Consider the following 15939-nt stretch of genomic DNA (forward strand, 5'->3'; position numbering starts at 1 on the left):
CAAGTTAGTCTAACTAATCATAGGTAGGTATTATAATCTCCAAACAAGTAAAACATTTTAAATTCAATCTAGAAATATTTAATAAATGTAACCATTAGTTATTGAAACTCCAATGAAACCTTTTATTGCTTATACAAATGTATATGTAGTGTAGTGTAAGTGGGGTAATATACTCACCGATCGCCATCTTCCCTGGTTTCCAATCCCGTTCCAGTCTTTTTCTGGGGGATCGTTTTGACATGTCCTAGACCAGTGCTGGTGAACCTATGGCACGCGTGCCAGAAGGGGCGCGCAGAGCCCTCTCTAAGGGCACGCACGCCATCGCCGCAGCACTTGCTCTTCTGTATCTGGCCCAGCGGGTGAGTACTCTGTACCCGCCGAGTGCCGATGCCAGCCCCTACTTCAGCTAGATGTGCGTTCTCTGGCACACATCTAGCTGAAGTGTATTGCAGCGCACGAAATGCCTAGCCCATGCGCCGCAATACACGCTGCTGGCCAATCAGAGGCCAACAGCTGACGTCAACGTACATGCGTACACGATTGGGCGCATAACAGTGACATCATGCGCCCCCGTCGCTAGGACGCTGAAATCAGCTGCTGGCTACAGGAGAGGACACGATGCGGGAGAGGAAGGAAAGTGAACAGGAGTTTTTTTTCTATATGCAATGAACAGTGGTGCAAGGGGGGGAGCAGATACATGGATTGGGGGCAGCATACATACAAGGATTGGGGGAGGCAGACATACATACAAGGATTGCGGGCAGCATACCTACAATGATTGGGGGAGGCAGACATACATCCATGGATTGGGGGCAGCATGCATACATGGATTGGGGGAGGCAGACATACATACAAGGATTGGGGGCAGCATACATACATGGATTAGGGGGGGCATACATGGATTGGGAGGCAGCATACATATATACATGGATTGGGGGCAGCATACATGTATACATGGATTGGGGGCAGTATACATATATACATGGATTGGGGGTAGCATACATATATACATGGATTGGGGGCAGCACACATATATACATGGATTGGGGGCAGCATACATACATGGATTGGGAGGCAGCATACATACATGGATTGGGGGCAGCATACATACATGGATTGGAGGAGCATATATACAAGGATTGGGGGAGGGCAGTATACATACATGGATTGGGGGAGAAAATATACATGGATTGGGGGAGCATACATACAAGGATTGGGGGCAGCATACATGCATGGATTGGGGACAGCATACATATATACATGGATTGGGGGCAGCATACATAAAAGGATTGGGGGCAGCATACATATATACATGGATTGGGGGCAGCATACATACATGGATTGAGGGAGCATATATACAAGGTTTGGTGGAGGGCAGCATACATACATGGATTGGGGGCAGTCATATATACATGGATTGGGGCAGCCATATATACATGGATTGGGGCAGCCATATATACATGGATTGGGGCAGCATACATATATACAAGGATTGGGGGCAGCATACATACATGGATTGGGGGAGCATACATACAAGGATTGGGGGCAGCATACATACATAGATTGGGGCAGCATACATACAAGGATTGGGGGCAGCATATATGCATGGATTGGGGGCAGCATATATACATGGATTGGGAGCAGCATACATACAAGGATTGGGGGCAGCATACATACAAGGATTGGGGACAGCATACATACATAGATTGGGGGCAGCATGAATACATAGATTGGGGCAAGCATACATACATGGATTGGGGGCAGCATACATACATGGATTGGGGGGGAGCATATATAAATGGATTGGGAGGCAGCATACATATATACATGGATTGGGGGCAGCAGACATATATACATGGATTGGGGGCAGCATACATACAAGGATTGGGGGCAGCATACATATATACATGGATTGGGGGCAGCATACATATATACATGGATTGGGGCAGCATACATACATGGATTGAGGGAGCATATATGCAAGGATTGGGGGAGGGCAGCATACATGCATGGATTGGGGGAGCATATATACATGGATTGGGGGAGAATATATACAAGGATCGGGGCAGCATACATACATGGATTGGGGACAGCATACATACATGGGTTGGGGACAGCATACATACATGGATTTGGGGAGCATATGACGCGCCCCCTGGGCAGTGGGGTACCCGGAGCTGGGCCGGTAGACGCTGGGGGTTGTAGTCACCGTGGCGGTGACCCGGTCCGTGACCCAGGGCGGTCAATCCAAGGGGTTATTTGTATGGGTTTTTATAATGTCAGACTACACCACCTGTGGAGTGCGGCTAAAGGGGGGCCACCGCTGCGGAACAGTCCTCCGAAGCTGGTGGTATGGCAGCAAGGGTATTATTACTCCCCACAGGAAGAGTGTAGCTTCAGGGCAGTGTGGGTGGATGATGGTGGTTGTAGTGCAGGGAGTTAGTAATGAACACAGAGTCCGTGTGATGCAGTCCCAAGATCTTTACTCACAGTTGTTGCAGTTCTAGTTACAGGGACCCATGTAACGGCCCTCGTCGTTCTGTGCTCACTCAGTGAGGGGTTCAGCCGACCCCCAGGTAACTCCGGAGTATTTATCAGGACCCCCTTCTGTGTGTCTTTTTTCTGGCCTTCTCCCTGCACCTCACACCCAGTGACACTTCTATCCGGTACCCTCGGGCCTTGGCGGGCGACGTGTGTTCCGTCCCCTGGGTCCTATGTAGCTACCTTCTTAGTGAGACTGGTGTGGACTTTTGGCTTACAGTACATAAAGTGCTGCAGCCTCCTGTTTCTAGTTGAGCCTTGCTGTTTCTCCGCTAGTTGAGGGACCGGTTCCCCTTATCTGGCCTGACCCCTCTACCTCCTGGTAGCAGCGGGCGTACGGGTGGCCTTCTGCACGGCCCGTACCCCTAGGGTCCCTTCGGTTCCTGGAGCCTTCCTGCTCCCACTCCTCTCTTCTCTCCTTCAGTCCTGAGCCTCATAGGCTAGGCCCGCCTCATGCAGAGCCTCTGCTCCTTCACTTCTCCTCCTCTGACTGGACTGACTGAACTCTTCCTTTACCTAAGATGGTGTCCCTATTTTATACTGCTCCTACTCAAGTGCTCCCAGGATCTACTTTCTCCACCCCATCAACTACATGGTTCCCCCTCTCTAGGTGGTTCCCCCCACTCCAGCCAAGGACCAGGGACTGTGCTCTCCCGTAGGAGCAATCTCGCCCTGTCCCCCGGAAATGTGGTGTAGTGAATGCTGGTGTTAGGATCCTGAGCCATACTCCTTCCTTACCTGAGAGTGAGGTACCACACCTCTGGATGAGATGCAATACCTCTGTGGCAACCGAACCCTCAGGGGCGCCACACATACATACAAGGATTGGGGGCAGCATACATACATAGATTGGGGGCAGCATACATACAAGGATTGGGGGCAGCATATATACATGGATTGGGGGCAGCATACATACATGGATTGGGGCAGCATACATACAAGTATTGGGGGCAGCATACATACATGGATTGGGGCAGCATACATACAAGGATTGGGGGCAGCATACATACATGGATTAGGGGCAGCATACATACAAGGATTGGGGACATATACCAAGATGGGGGTGAGCACATTCTTTATTTCTGCAGTCTCATACGTCTGCTCCTTTCTGTGGTTACTTTATGCTGCCCTCGCCTGCTCTCTGTATGAGTTATTTTTCTAAACTAAAACCTCAGTATTCAGGTGAATTTGCCGTGTTGGCACTTGGCGATAAATAAGTGGGTTTTAGGTTGTAGTTTGGGCACTCGGTCTGTAAAAGGTTCGCCATCACTGCCCTAGACTTATATTGTAAATGTGACATAGGCCTCAGTGTGATCTTGCAATGCTGGAATAGAAGTCACGTGACCTAGAAGAGGCGTGGAGTGGCGCTGGAAACCGATCGGTGAGTATAGTTCTGCACTTACACTACATAACTACATATACATTTAGACAGGTTTAAGCAATAAAAAGTTTTGTGGGAGTGCTTCTTTAACTCAAACTAATACAGTTTAGTAAGATGACTACAATCATTTCCCATTGTAGCCATCATATATAGTCTAGAAGTTCATTTCACTAATAAGGATCAAAGGTCTAGAAAATTGTCCCTACTTATTCTCCCAATAATCAATTACCAAGCCTATCTGTAAAACAAAATATACAGTATATAATTTGTTCCATTCTATAACTTTCTAGGGTGACCAAGGACTTGAGGGAAAACCTGGACAACCTGGTGCAGTTGGTATTGATGTAAGATTTTAACAGTTTTAAAAAAACATATGTGGCTCAATTCATCAACACATTTCATTTTTCTGTCATAAAACTGCTTATAACTTTAGAAAAAAAAATTATGCAGCATGAACTTGTTTCAAACTTTTCCAACTTTTGGTGTTTCTATGCAAGTCCTGGCCAGCTCCATCCACTTTTTGACTAATTCATAAGTTACGCCACAAAGCTTGCACAAATTACAACAAATGTATGCCATCCCATGGCTAGTGTAATTTCTGGCTGTGGTACATTGCAATTCAAAGATGTGCCAGATTCTTAGAGTCATGTGCCTCTTAAAGAAGCACTCACATTAAAGTTGTTATCCTTTTAATATATTGCATTCATCATATTATATAGCACTGTGTACTTGCTCATTTTGCCCTTCTACCCAACTAAGCCTTCTTACAGCATTAAAGTAAGAACTATTACTGTCTTATCCTATATTTCAGAGTTCTCCTGGCATAAGAGGCACTTCTGGACCACGGGTATGATCATCTCTGCATAGTGATTTAAGATAAATTCATCAACATTAGCACTTCATTTCTCTTTGTTTGAGTTTAAAAATACTAAATCACAATCATTTTCTTAATCAGAATTATTAAAGGTGGTGCGAAACCTGTCACTGCAGTTAATCAGTTGTTCCTGGTCCCATCAGCGAACGGATGTTCTCAGTTGCAAAGCTACTGATATACTGTGCTGAGACTTAGCTGTATGAATTACACAGAGATTCTGGTTAAAACAAAGTAGAGGAACCAGAACATGTAAATAGATCAAGTTAATGTTTATTCCAAAATTGTTAAAAACATCTTCATCAGTATATATCATATAAAAGATTAGACAAAACTGAGATTGTGGTGTATACATCACACAGTATACACTGAAATTCTGCAGTATACATTACATAGCATGAACAGACTCTGTTGTATACATTACATAGAATACACTGAGACTCTATTGTATATATCATATAGGATGAACAGACTCTGCTATACAAATCACAAAGGATACACTGAATTGTGCTGTATATACCATAGTATACACTGAGACTATGTTGTTTATATCACATATGATTTATTGAGACTGTGTTGTATAGATCAGATAGGAAACACTGAGACTCTGCTGCATACATATCATAGGATACACTGAGACCAGGATGTATACATCACACAGGATACACTGAGACTTTGGTGCATACATCACATAGGATATACTGAGACTACTGTATACAGCCCATAGGATACACTATGATACTGATGTATACATCACATAGGATAAACTGAGACTGTGCCGTATACATCCCATAGGATACAATGAGACTCTGCTGTATACATCTCATATAATACACTGAGGCTCTGCTGTATACATTGCATAGGATACACTGAGACTCTTCAGTATACATATATCACATAGGATACACTGAGACTGCTATATACATCACATAGAAGACAATGAGACTCTGCTGTACATATCCCATAGGATACACTGAAAGTCTTCTGTACTGTATATATCACATAGGATGTACAGACTCTGGTATATACATCAGATAAGATACATAGACTATGCTGTATATCACATAGGATACACAGAGAGTGCTGTAAACATACCATAAGAGACACTGAGACTCTGTTGTATACATCCAATAAGATACACTGAGACTGATGCATGTATCACAAATAATACACAGACTTTGTTGTATATATCACATACATGTGCACATGCGGATATTAAGTGATTCAATGTGCGGATGGTACCCGGGTCTGGAGAAGAGGAGGCTCTCCTCCAGACCCGGGTACCATAGTACCTATAAAAAAAAAGAATTTAAAATAAAAAAACACATTATACTCACCTTCCGATGTCCCGCGGTCTTCTATCCGGTACGTCTTGGCTCCCCGGTGGCTCGCGATGGAGTAAAAGGACCTTCCATGACGTCATTTAGTCATGTGACAGGTCACGCGACCGCTGACGTCGGCGTTTGCGTGACCTGTCACATGAATAAATGACGTCATGGAAGGTCCTTTTACACCACCATGAGACACCGGGAAGACAGGAGAAGGAGACCGGGGGCCATCGGAAGGTGAGTATAATGTTTTTTTTTATTTTTTACCATTTTTATTATTTTTTTTAGCTAACTTGGTCACACTATATAAAATCCATGCCGTTTGCATGGATTTATATAGTGTGACCAAGTTGTCAAGCACTTTCCAAGTGATGCTGAAATCGCTTGGAAAGCACTTGACAATCCGCATGAGAAATCGCATGTGCAAAATGCGTGACAAACGCTTCTACCTGGCAGGAAAAACACATGTAAAATCCGCATGCGTGTTTTCTGCCAGGGAGATGCAGAAACGCTCAGGATAAATCCGGAGCATTTCTGCATTGTGGACACATAGCCTGAGATTCTGGTATATGTATTAAACAAGATACAGTGAAATCCTGCTGTTTAAAAGATATAGCACTGCTGCCGCTAGATCGAGCAATTTAGTTAAACTCCTCCTCCTTTACCAGTCGTGACTTGTTTTGTTCAAGATTATTGCACTTATTTTCTGCTATGCAGGGCCGGCTCCAGGTTTTTATGGGCCCTGGTCGAAAGAGTCTCAGTGGGCCCCTTTAACACATACCACGATTCATGATGCACAGATACCGCAGAGAAATATATATATAGTACAATGCCGAAGATTTCACTTCTTACAGTACATGAGCGATATCTATTGTAAATTCTACAATAGCTCAGAAACCGGTGAATCCTCTTAATGCGCAATGCAGACCGGCCAGTATAGTCCTCCATACAGTATTATGAGCACCATATATTGCTCCATGCATAATACTGATCCCCATATAACGCTCCATACAGGATACTGGTCCCCATATAACGCTCCATACAGGATACTGGTCCCCATATAACGATCCATACTGGATACTGGTCCCCATATAACGTTCCATGCAGGATACTGGTCCCCATATAATGCTCCATACAGGATACTGACCCCTATATAACGCTCCATAGAGGACACTGGCCCCCTTATAATGCTCCATACAGAATACTGGCCACCACATAATGCGCCATGCAGGATGTCACCCCCCCTTATAATACCCCATGCAGGATGTCACCTCTCCGCCCCTTATAATGCCCCATGCAGGATGTCACCTCTCCCCCCATATAATGCCCCATGCATGATGTCACCTCTCCCCCCATATAATGCCCTATGCAGAATGTCACCTCTCCCCCCATATAATGCACTATGCAGGATGTCACCTCTCCCTCTCATATAATACCCCATGCAGGATGTCACCTTTCCCCCCCATATAATGCCCCATGCAGGATGTCACCTCTCCCCCATATAATGCCCCATGCAGGATGTCACTTGTCCCCCCCACCATATAGTGCCCCATGCCTCCATACATATAAAAAAAAATCAAATACTAACCTCACTTCTCACCTGCTGCCGCTGCTCCGGACCCCTCACCCGTGCTGGTATCTTCCCGCTCTGCCCTGTTATGGCTCAGGAGAGAGCACGGTGTAAAGATGTCTCTGACCTGAGACGTCACAGTGCAGCAGCCGCGGAAGAGGCCGGAGCTGCTGCAGAGGCACGGGGAGATGTAAATATTATGCCGGGGCCCTGAGCAAGTGGGGGGAAGCGAGTGCTGACACCGGCACCGCTCACAGGTCCCATAGCGCCCCGGGGTGCCCGACGGTGAGTGGGCCCCCCCGCCTGCTCAGGGCCCCGGCACTTGCCCGAGTGTGCCGGGTGCTGACGCCAGCTCTGCCGCTATGTATACCCCTTTTCACATGTAACGTGCAATGGAATAAATGGTGCTATAATAATAAATAATAATAACTTGGAGCAGAATGTCTGTGTCGGCCTCTAGATCCTCCCTCCTCCATAGAATTTTAAAAGCACCAACTGTAATTTTCTATCTCAGAAATGGGGAAATCAGTCTTCACTGAATACAGATTTTATACATAAATTGAGAGTGAAAGATCTATCCAATAGGAGATAGAAGCGTATTTTCACGTGTATTATTGAGTTATGAAATAAAAATTAAATTGACGGTTAATCTTTAAATATTTAGAGATGATGACATTAGTGTGAATAAAATGTAAATAACATTAATATTTATCTTTAGGGAATTACAGGGGATCCTGGTGTTTCCGGTGCTGTTGGAGAACAAGGATTTAGGGGATCTCAGGTAAATGTATGCATGTTTGATGGTGCTTAATAAAAATATGTTTTGAAATTATTTTGTTCATTAGGTTAATTTATACTAAAATCTTATGAATATCATTAATATTAATAATGTAATTGAATATGAAGGTTGGTATGCATGAAGGGAAACTTCTTGTTCAATATTCATACTAGCTTTTACACCAGAAGACTGCCATAAAAAGCTTTGAAAAGTCTCAAATTTTGCACAATGCAAGGTTGCACAAAAATGTTGTGACTTTTTTTGTGTGTGTTTTTACACTGTTTTTGCCCAGCTTCGACAAAAATGGGTAGGGCTGGGCAGGATGGGGGTACTCATCAAATTTATGACCAAATTCACAAGAAGGAGTGCCGTTCCTTACGCCAAAAAATCTTACTTCAATTCTCAACTGGAGTAGGGTTTGTGTCAAGGTGCAAACAGAGGCGCACGACATTTCGCTCCTCGCCTGATTTATTACCAGGCATGCATCTCTTAATGAATCAGGCACCTCCCAATCCACCTTGCCCCCTCATTAAGCCCGCCATGAAAAACATCAGTCTTGATAAATCGTGCCCCTGTCTTTTTTCACTATACCATGTCTTGAGGAGACTCTCCCCTTTAGCAGTGATTGTATACTGCTCAGTTGTTAATAAGTGTACAGTCATGGCCAAAAGTTTTGAGAATAACACCAAAATTATATTTTCACATGATCTGCTGGCCTCTGGTTTTTATTAGTGTTTGTCTGATGTTTATATCACATACAGAAATATAATTGCAATCATATTATGAGTACCAATAGGTTATATTGACAGTTAGAATGAGTTAATGCAGCAAGTCAATATTTGCAGTGCTGCCCCTTCTTCAAGACCTCTGTAATTCTCCCTGGCATGCTCTCAATCAACTTTTGGACCAAATCCTGACTGATAGCAGTCCATTCTTGCATAATCAATGCTTGCATTTTGCCAGAATTTGTTGGTTTTTGTTTGTCCACCCGTCTCTTGATGATTGACCACAAGTTCTCAATGGGATTAAGATCTGGGGAGTTTCCAGGCCATGGACCCAAAATCTCTATGTTTTGTTCCATGAGCCATTTAGTTATCACCTTTGCTTTATGGCAAGGTGCTCCATCATGCTGGAAAAGGCATTGTTGGGCGCCAAACTGCTCTTGGACGGTTGGGAGAAGTTGCTCTTGGAGGACATTCTGGTACCATTCTTTATTCATGGCTGTGTTTTTAGGCAAGACTGTGAGTGAGCCGATTCCCTTGGCTGAGAAGCAACCCCACACATGAATGGTTTCAGGATGCTTTACAGTTGGCATGAGACAAGACTGGTGGCAGCGCTCACCTCTTCTTCTCCGAATAAGCTGTTTTCCAAATGTCCCAAACAATCGAAAAGGGGATTCATCAGAGAAAATAACTTTGCCCCAGTCCTCAGCAGTCCACTCCCTGTACCTTTTGCAGAATATCAGTCGGTCCCTGATGTTTTTTCTGGAGAGAAGTGGCTTCTTTGCTGCTCTCCTTGAAACCAGCCCTTGCTCAAAGAGTCTGAGCCTCACAGTGCGTGCAGAAGCACTCACACCAGCCTGCTGCCATTCCTGAGCAAGCTCGGCACTGCTGGTAGTCCGATCCCGCAGCTGAAAAAGTTTTAAGATACGGTCCTGGCGCTTGCTGGTCTTTCTTGGGCGCCCTGACAACAATGGAAGCTCTCTCCTTGAAGTTCTTGATGATGCGATAGATTGTTGACTGAGGTGCAATCTTTGTAGCTGCCATACTCTTCCCTGTTAGGCCATTTTTGTGCAGTGCAATGATGGCTGCACGTGTTTCTTTAGAGATAACCATGGTTAACTGAAGAGAAACAATGATACCAAGAACCAGCCTCCTTTTAAAGTGTCCAGTGATGTCATTCTTACTTAATTTCATGACTGATTGATCGCCAGCCCTGTCCTCATCAACACCCACACCTGTGTTAATGGATCAATCACTAAAACGATGTTAGCTGCTCCTTTTAAGGCAGGACTGCAATGATGTTGAAATGTGTTTTGGGGGTTAAAGTTCATTTTCTGGGCAAATATTGACTTTGCAAGTACAGTAATTGCTGTTAAGCTGATCACTCTTTGACATTCAGGAGTATATGCAAATTGCCATTGCAAAAAATGAAGCAGTAAACTTTGGAAAAATTACTATTTGTCTCATTCTCAATACTTTTGGCCATGACTGTATTTATAAGTGCCAAATCAATGGAGGGATATCATCATTGGGCTGAGTTCCCATGTTCAGTAATCATATGTTTGAAACGGATCCAGTAAGCAAAAAAAATAATAATAATAATCCTTTTCAAATGGCAGAAAAACGGATGGTTATATAACAGATTAGTTCTCCATAGACTTCAATGTTTAAAAAAAACTGATCCAGTTGCAATCCTTCTGTTTTTTTTAAATGTTGTGCCTGCAAAACTTTTTTGTCTTGCTAAAGTAACCAATTGCTTCTGTATACATGACACCTGGAAATGTGAACTCAGCCTTAAGCCTCATTCACACATCCATGTTGAAACACGTGCAAATGGTACTGGTGTCACCAGTGTTGTGCATCAGTGCTATCATACATGTGTCATCCGTGTGTCCGTTTTTACCATCAGTGTCATCAGTGTTTTTAATGCATGGATGAATAAATGCCAAAGCTTCTCCTATACTTTGCAATGTTATACATGGACAGTACACGGATTCTATACTGATGTCATCCGTGTACTGTACGTGTTTTTCACGGACAGATAGACTTCCATTGGCCCTTGTCATCTGTGCTTCCGTAAGAAAACAAACATGTCTCAGTGTGCTTTGCACAGACACACAGTCCGAGAAAAACACGGATTTGCGAATAGCACCGTAGATTATAATAGGTGTGTGTGCTGCATGCAACACGGACATCTGAATGAGGCCTTAAAGAAATTTTTTAAACCACCATGCAACAAAATTTGCATGATTTTTGATGCCAGAATGATAGATTTCCCTAATATCTAAATAGGCTATTCAGAACAAGTTTAACTTGATTTAGCAACTGCAACAGACCGACAAAATGTTGAAAATATATTTCTGTATTGTTTGGCTATTATCTAAAGAATACTTGACTAATCGCAAACACAATCAGGCAAATATGATTTGTGACAAATGATATCACACATTCATTTATTACTCATTGATTAGAGAACATTCTGTCACTGATATGCAATGTGAAAAACATGACTATATTATCTATCCGTGCTCATAAAACCCTTCATGCCAAAGCCAATTTTCATTTTTGCACATTCGTTATTTCCTCCTTTTCTTCTAAAAGTCATAACTCTTTTTTTGACATAGCCATAGGAAGGCTTATTTTCTCAAGGAAACCATAAACCGAACTGAGAGATGGGAAAAGGACTCCAAGTGAGGAGAAATGGAGAAAAACAAAAGCAATGCTTCTGTTTTTTTGGGTTTTGGGTTTTGCCGCATTCATTATGTGGCAAAAATAACCTGGCAACATGATTCTCTAGGTCAATATGGTTATGGTGATACCAAACGTAACGGGTTTTATTACTTTAATGGCTTAAAAAAATTTCTAAACAGACATCTTCGATTGCTAACATCACTAAACCAAGGGCATATTTACACGTGTCGACCACACTAATCGGTGGTCACTTAATGGTCTGTTTAGACCAGCCGATGAAGATTCTATGCACACAGAACGATCATTAATACGATCGTTCTGTGCTCATAGAACATCATTTTACTGGTAGCATATCTCCTTTAACACAAGACAATGCGCTGCCTACAATGATGATTTTAAATCTTAAAAATAATCTCACTTCATGATTAAGCATATTAAGCATTGATTTCCAGACTGTTTAGACACCCCAATAATTGGGAAATGAGTTCCCAATAATCCACCTTTTTAAATTGGCCTTAAAAGGAACTAGTCAACATGAAAATGCAGTCCACACTGCAGCCATAGAATTATAGAGCAGGGGAAGCTGAGTAGATGGATATATGGTTTTGTGAAAAAAGATTCAATATAACCTGTGTTTTAATTATTTAAACCTTTGCTCTTTCTGGGACTTTTGGTCCAGTGGGCGGCTCTTGACAGCTGTACCTTTATACATTCTTATACAAATAAAGCTGTCAGTCATTGATAGGACTGCCCAATGGAGCGAAAATCCTAGAAAGAGGTTTAAATTATTAAAACACAGGTTACACCCTGGACAAATTCACACAGATCAGGGACCCCTGGGATGCTTGATGCCACAACCAAGTTGCTTAAATCTTGATGGAGTCACGACCATAACACCTCATTCCTTGATACCATGTGTCCTAATACTCCTCTCATCTCTTACACCTTGTAAGCGGCGTACCGCCAATGGCGGCAGGCCAAGCATCTGCTATGGCACACTTGAGCCGGGGGGGCCCGAAGCAGCGGGGGAACGAGGAGGATAGGTGAGTATTGTATTTACCATATATACTCGAGTATAAGGCGAGTCTCAGCTTATATTCAAGTATATACATTCCGTTGGTGGATAGTGGGGGGGGTTGCGGCGGAGGAGCGGGGCACACGCAGTAGCCGCTGCTGCAGCTACCATGTGTGCCCACTGCTAAAGGGAAATGAATATTCCCTCTTCTCCACTCAGATGGGCATGGAGAAGAATGAATATTCATTCTCTTTAGTAGCAGGCATGGAGGAGCATTGAGCCGCAGCTCCTGCTGACAGTGCCCGCTCCTAAAGAGAATGCATATTCACTTCTCTCCATGCCCATAATCCCGGCGTGGAGAGGAGTGAATATGCTGGCAGCTCACATCAGCGTCTGAGAGCGCACGCTGCTCAGATACCGACATGAGCTGCTGGCAGACAGTACGCAGTGCTGGAGCAGAGGTGAGGAAGGAAGGTGATTATAAGTGTTTATTTTTTATGTGTGCAGTGATTGGGTCATGTACACCAGGATTGGGTCTGAGGGGGCTATTCATACCAGGATTGGGGGATGAGGAGGCCATGCATACCAGGATTGGGGGATGAGGCGGCCATGCATACCAGGATTGGGGGATGAGGGGGCCATACATACCAGGATTGGGGGATGAGAGAGCCATACATACCAGGATTGGGGGATGAGGAGGCCATGCATACCAGGATTGGAGGATGAGGAGGCCATACATACCAGGATTGGGGGATGAGGAGGCCATACATACCAGGATTGGGGGATGAGGGGGCCATACATACCAGGATTGGGGAATGAGGGGGCCATGCATACCAGGATTGGGAGATGAGGGGGCTATACATACCAGGATTGGGGGATGAGGGGTCCATACATGCCAGGATTGGGTGATGAGGCGGCCATGTACACCAGGATTGGGTCTGAGGGGGCTATTCATACCAGGATTGGGGGATCAGGAGGCCATGCATACCAGGATTGGGGGATGAGGCGGCCATGCATACCAGGATTGGGGGATGAGGGGGCCATACATACCAGGATTGGGGGATGAGGGAGCCATACATACCAGGATTGGAGGATGAGGAGGCCATGCATACCAGGATTGGGGGATGAGGAGGCCATACATACCAGGATTGGGGGATGAGGGGGCCATACATACCAGGATTGGGGGATGAGGGGGCCATGCATACCAGGATTGGGAGATGAGGGGGCTATACATACCAGGATTGGGGGATGAGGGGTCCATACATACCAGGATTGGGTGATGAGGAGGCCATGCATACCAGGATTGGGGGATGAGGCGGCCATGCATACCAGGGTTGGGGGATGAGGGGGCCATACATACCAGGATTGGGGATGAGGGGGCCATACATACCAGGAGGGGGGTGAGGGAGCCATGCATACCATGATTGGGAGATGAGGGGGCTATACATACCAGGATTGGGGGATGAGGGGGCCATACATACCAGGATTGGGGTGTGAGGAGGCCATGCATACCAGGATTGGGGGATGAGGAGGCCATACATAACAGGATTAGAGATGAGGTGTGCCATACATACCAGGATTGCAGATGAGGGGTGCCATAAATACCAGGATTGGGGGATGAGGGTGCCATACATACCTGGATTGGGGGATGAGGGGGCCATACATACCAAGATTTTGGGATGAGGAGGACATACATACCAGGATTGGACATGAGGGGAGCCATGCATAACAGGATTGGGGGAAGAGGGTCCCATATATACCAGGATTGGGCGATGAGGAGGCCATATATACTAGGATTGGGGGATGAGGAGGCCATTCATACCAGGATTGGGGGATGAGGAGGCCACACATACCAGGATTGGAGATGAGGGTGCCATACATACCAGGATTGGGGGATGAGGAGGCCACACATACCAGGATTGGAGATGAGGGTGCCATATATACCAGGATTGGGGGTGAGTGGTGCCATACAAACCAGGATTGGGGATGATGGGGCCATGAATACGAGGATTGGGGGTTGAGGGGTGCCATACATACTAGGATTGGGGGATGAGGGGTGCTATACATACCAGGATTGGGGATGAGGGGGCCATGCATACCAGAATTGGGAATGAGGGGACCATGCATACCAGGATTGGGGATGATGGGTGCCATGCATACCGGGATTGGGAGATGAGGGGTGCCATACATACCAGGATTGGGGATGAGGGGGCCATACATACCAAAATTGGGGATGAGGGGGCCATGCATATGAGGCACCCCCTGGGGCTGTGGGGTACTCGGTGCTGAGCCAGTCGGTGCTGGAGATGACACGGTGTCAGTGACCCGGTCGGTGGCCCGCCCTGGTCAATAATCAAGAGTTGAAGGGAAAGTCAATTGGGGGATAGTATTCGTGACCCCACCAGTGGTATGCGGCTATAGGGGGCCGCCGCTGTGGTGCAGATCCACTGGGGCTGATGGTGACACAGTGGGGTGCAGTCTTCAAGCATTTACTCACAGTTATCACGCTGCTCCAGGCTACAACTGCCAGATTATAACCGCCCACGTCGTCCTGTGTCCTCTGGGGAAATGATCCAGCCAACTCTCAGTTAATTTGGGTGCACTTGAATGGGACCCCTTTCTGTGTTCCTCTCCAGGTCGTCTCTCTCCCTGCACTGGCTCTCACCCTCCTGCCCTGCGCCTCACACATAGTGTCCCAAGCCAGTGGCCGCGGGCCTTGTCGGGCGACGTCCGGTCTGTCCCCTTGGTCCTATATGGCCACCTTTTCAGCGATTATGTGTGGATTGTGGCTACGGCACATGAAGATACCGCACCTCCGGTTTGCTAGCTGAGCCATAAAGTACTCCAATAGTCTGGGGTCGGTCCCCTACTGCGGCCTTGATCCCTCCACGATCAGCGTGAACTCGGGCGCACGGGTGCCATCCTGCACTCGCCGTGCCCCTAGAATCCCTTCTCTCACTCTGAAGCCTTTCCCACTGCTCCCATGTTCTCTCCTCACTCTCCTCTTGGGCCTCTCTGACTGGGCCCTACTCCTCTGCTCTC

General features: G+C 45.6%; 1 pseudogene; it reads left to right on the forward strand.

The window, feature by feature from the left end:
• Positions 1–15939, forward strand: part of LOC141265248 (collagen alpha-6(VI) chain-like) — a 341127-nt pseudogene that overhangs the window by 194092 nt on the left and 131096 nt on the right.

This window comes from Phyllobates terribilis, unplaced genomic scaffold (assembly GCF_046119375.1).
Source record: "Phyllobates terribilis strain yellow unplaced genomic scaffold, ASM4611937v1 Scaffold_4__5_contigs__length_816908805, whole genome shotgun sequence".
Classification (NCBI taxonomy): domain Eukaryota; kingdom Metazoa; phylum Chordata; class Amphibia; order Anura; family Dendrobatidae; genus Phyllobates; species Phyllobates terribilis.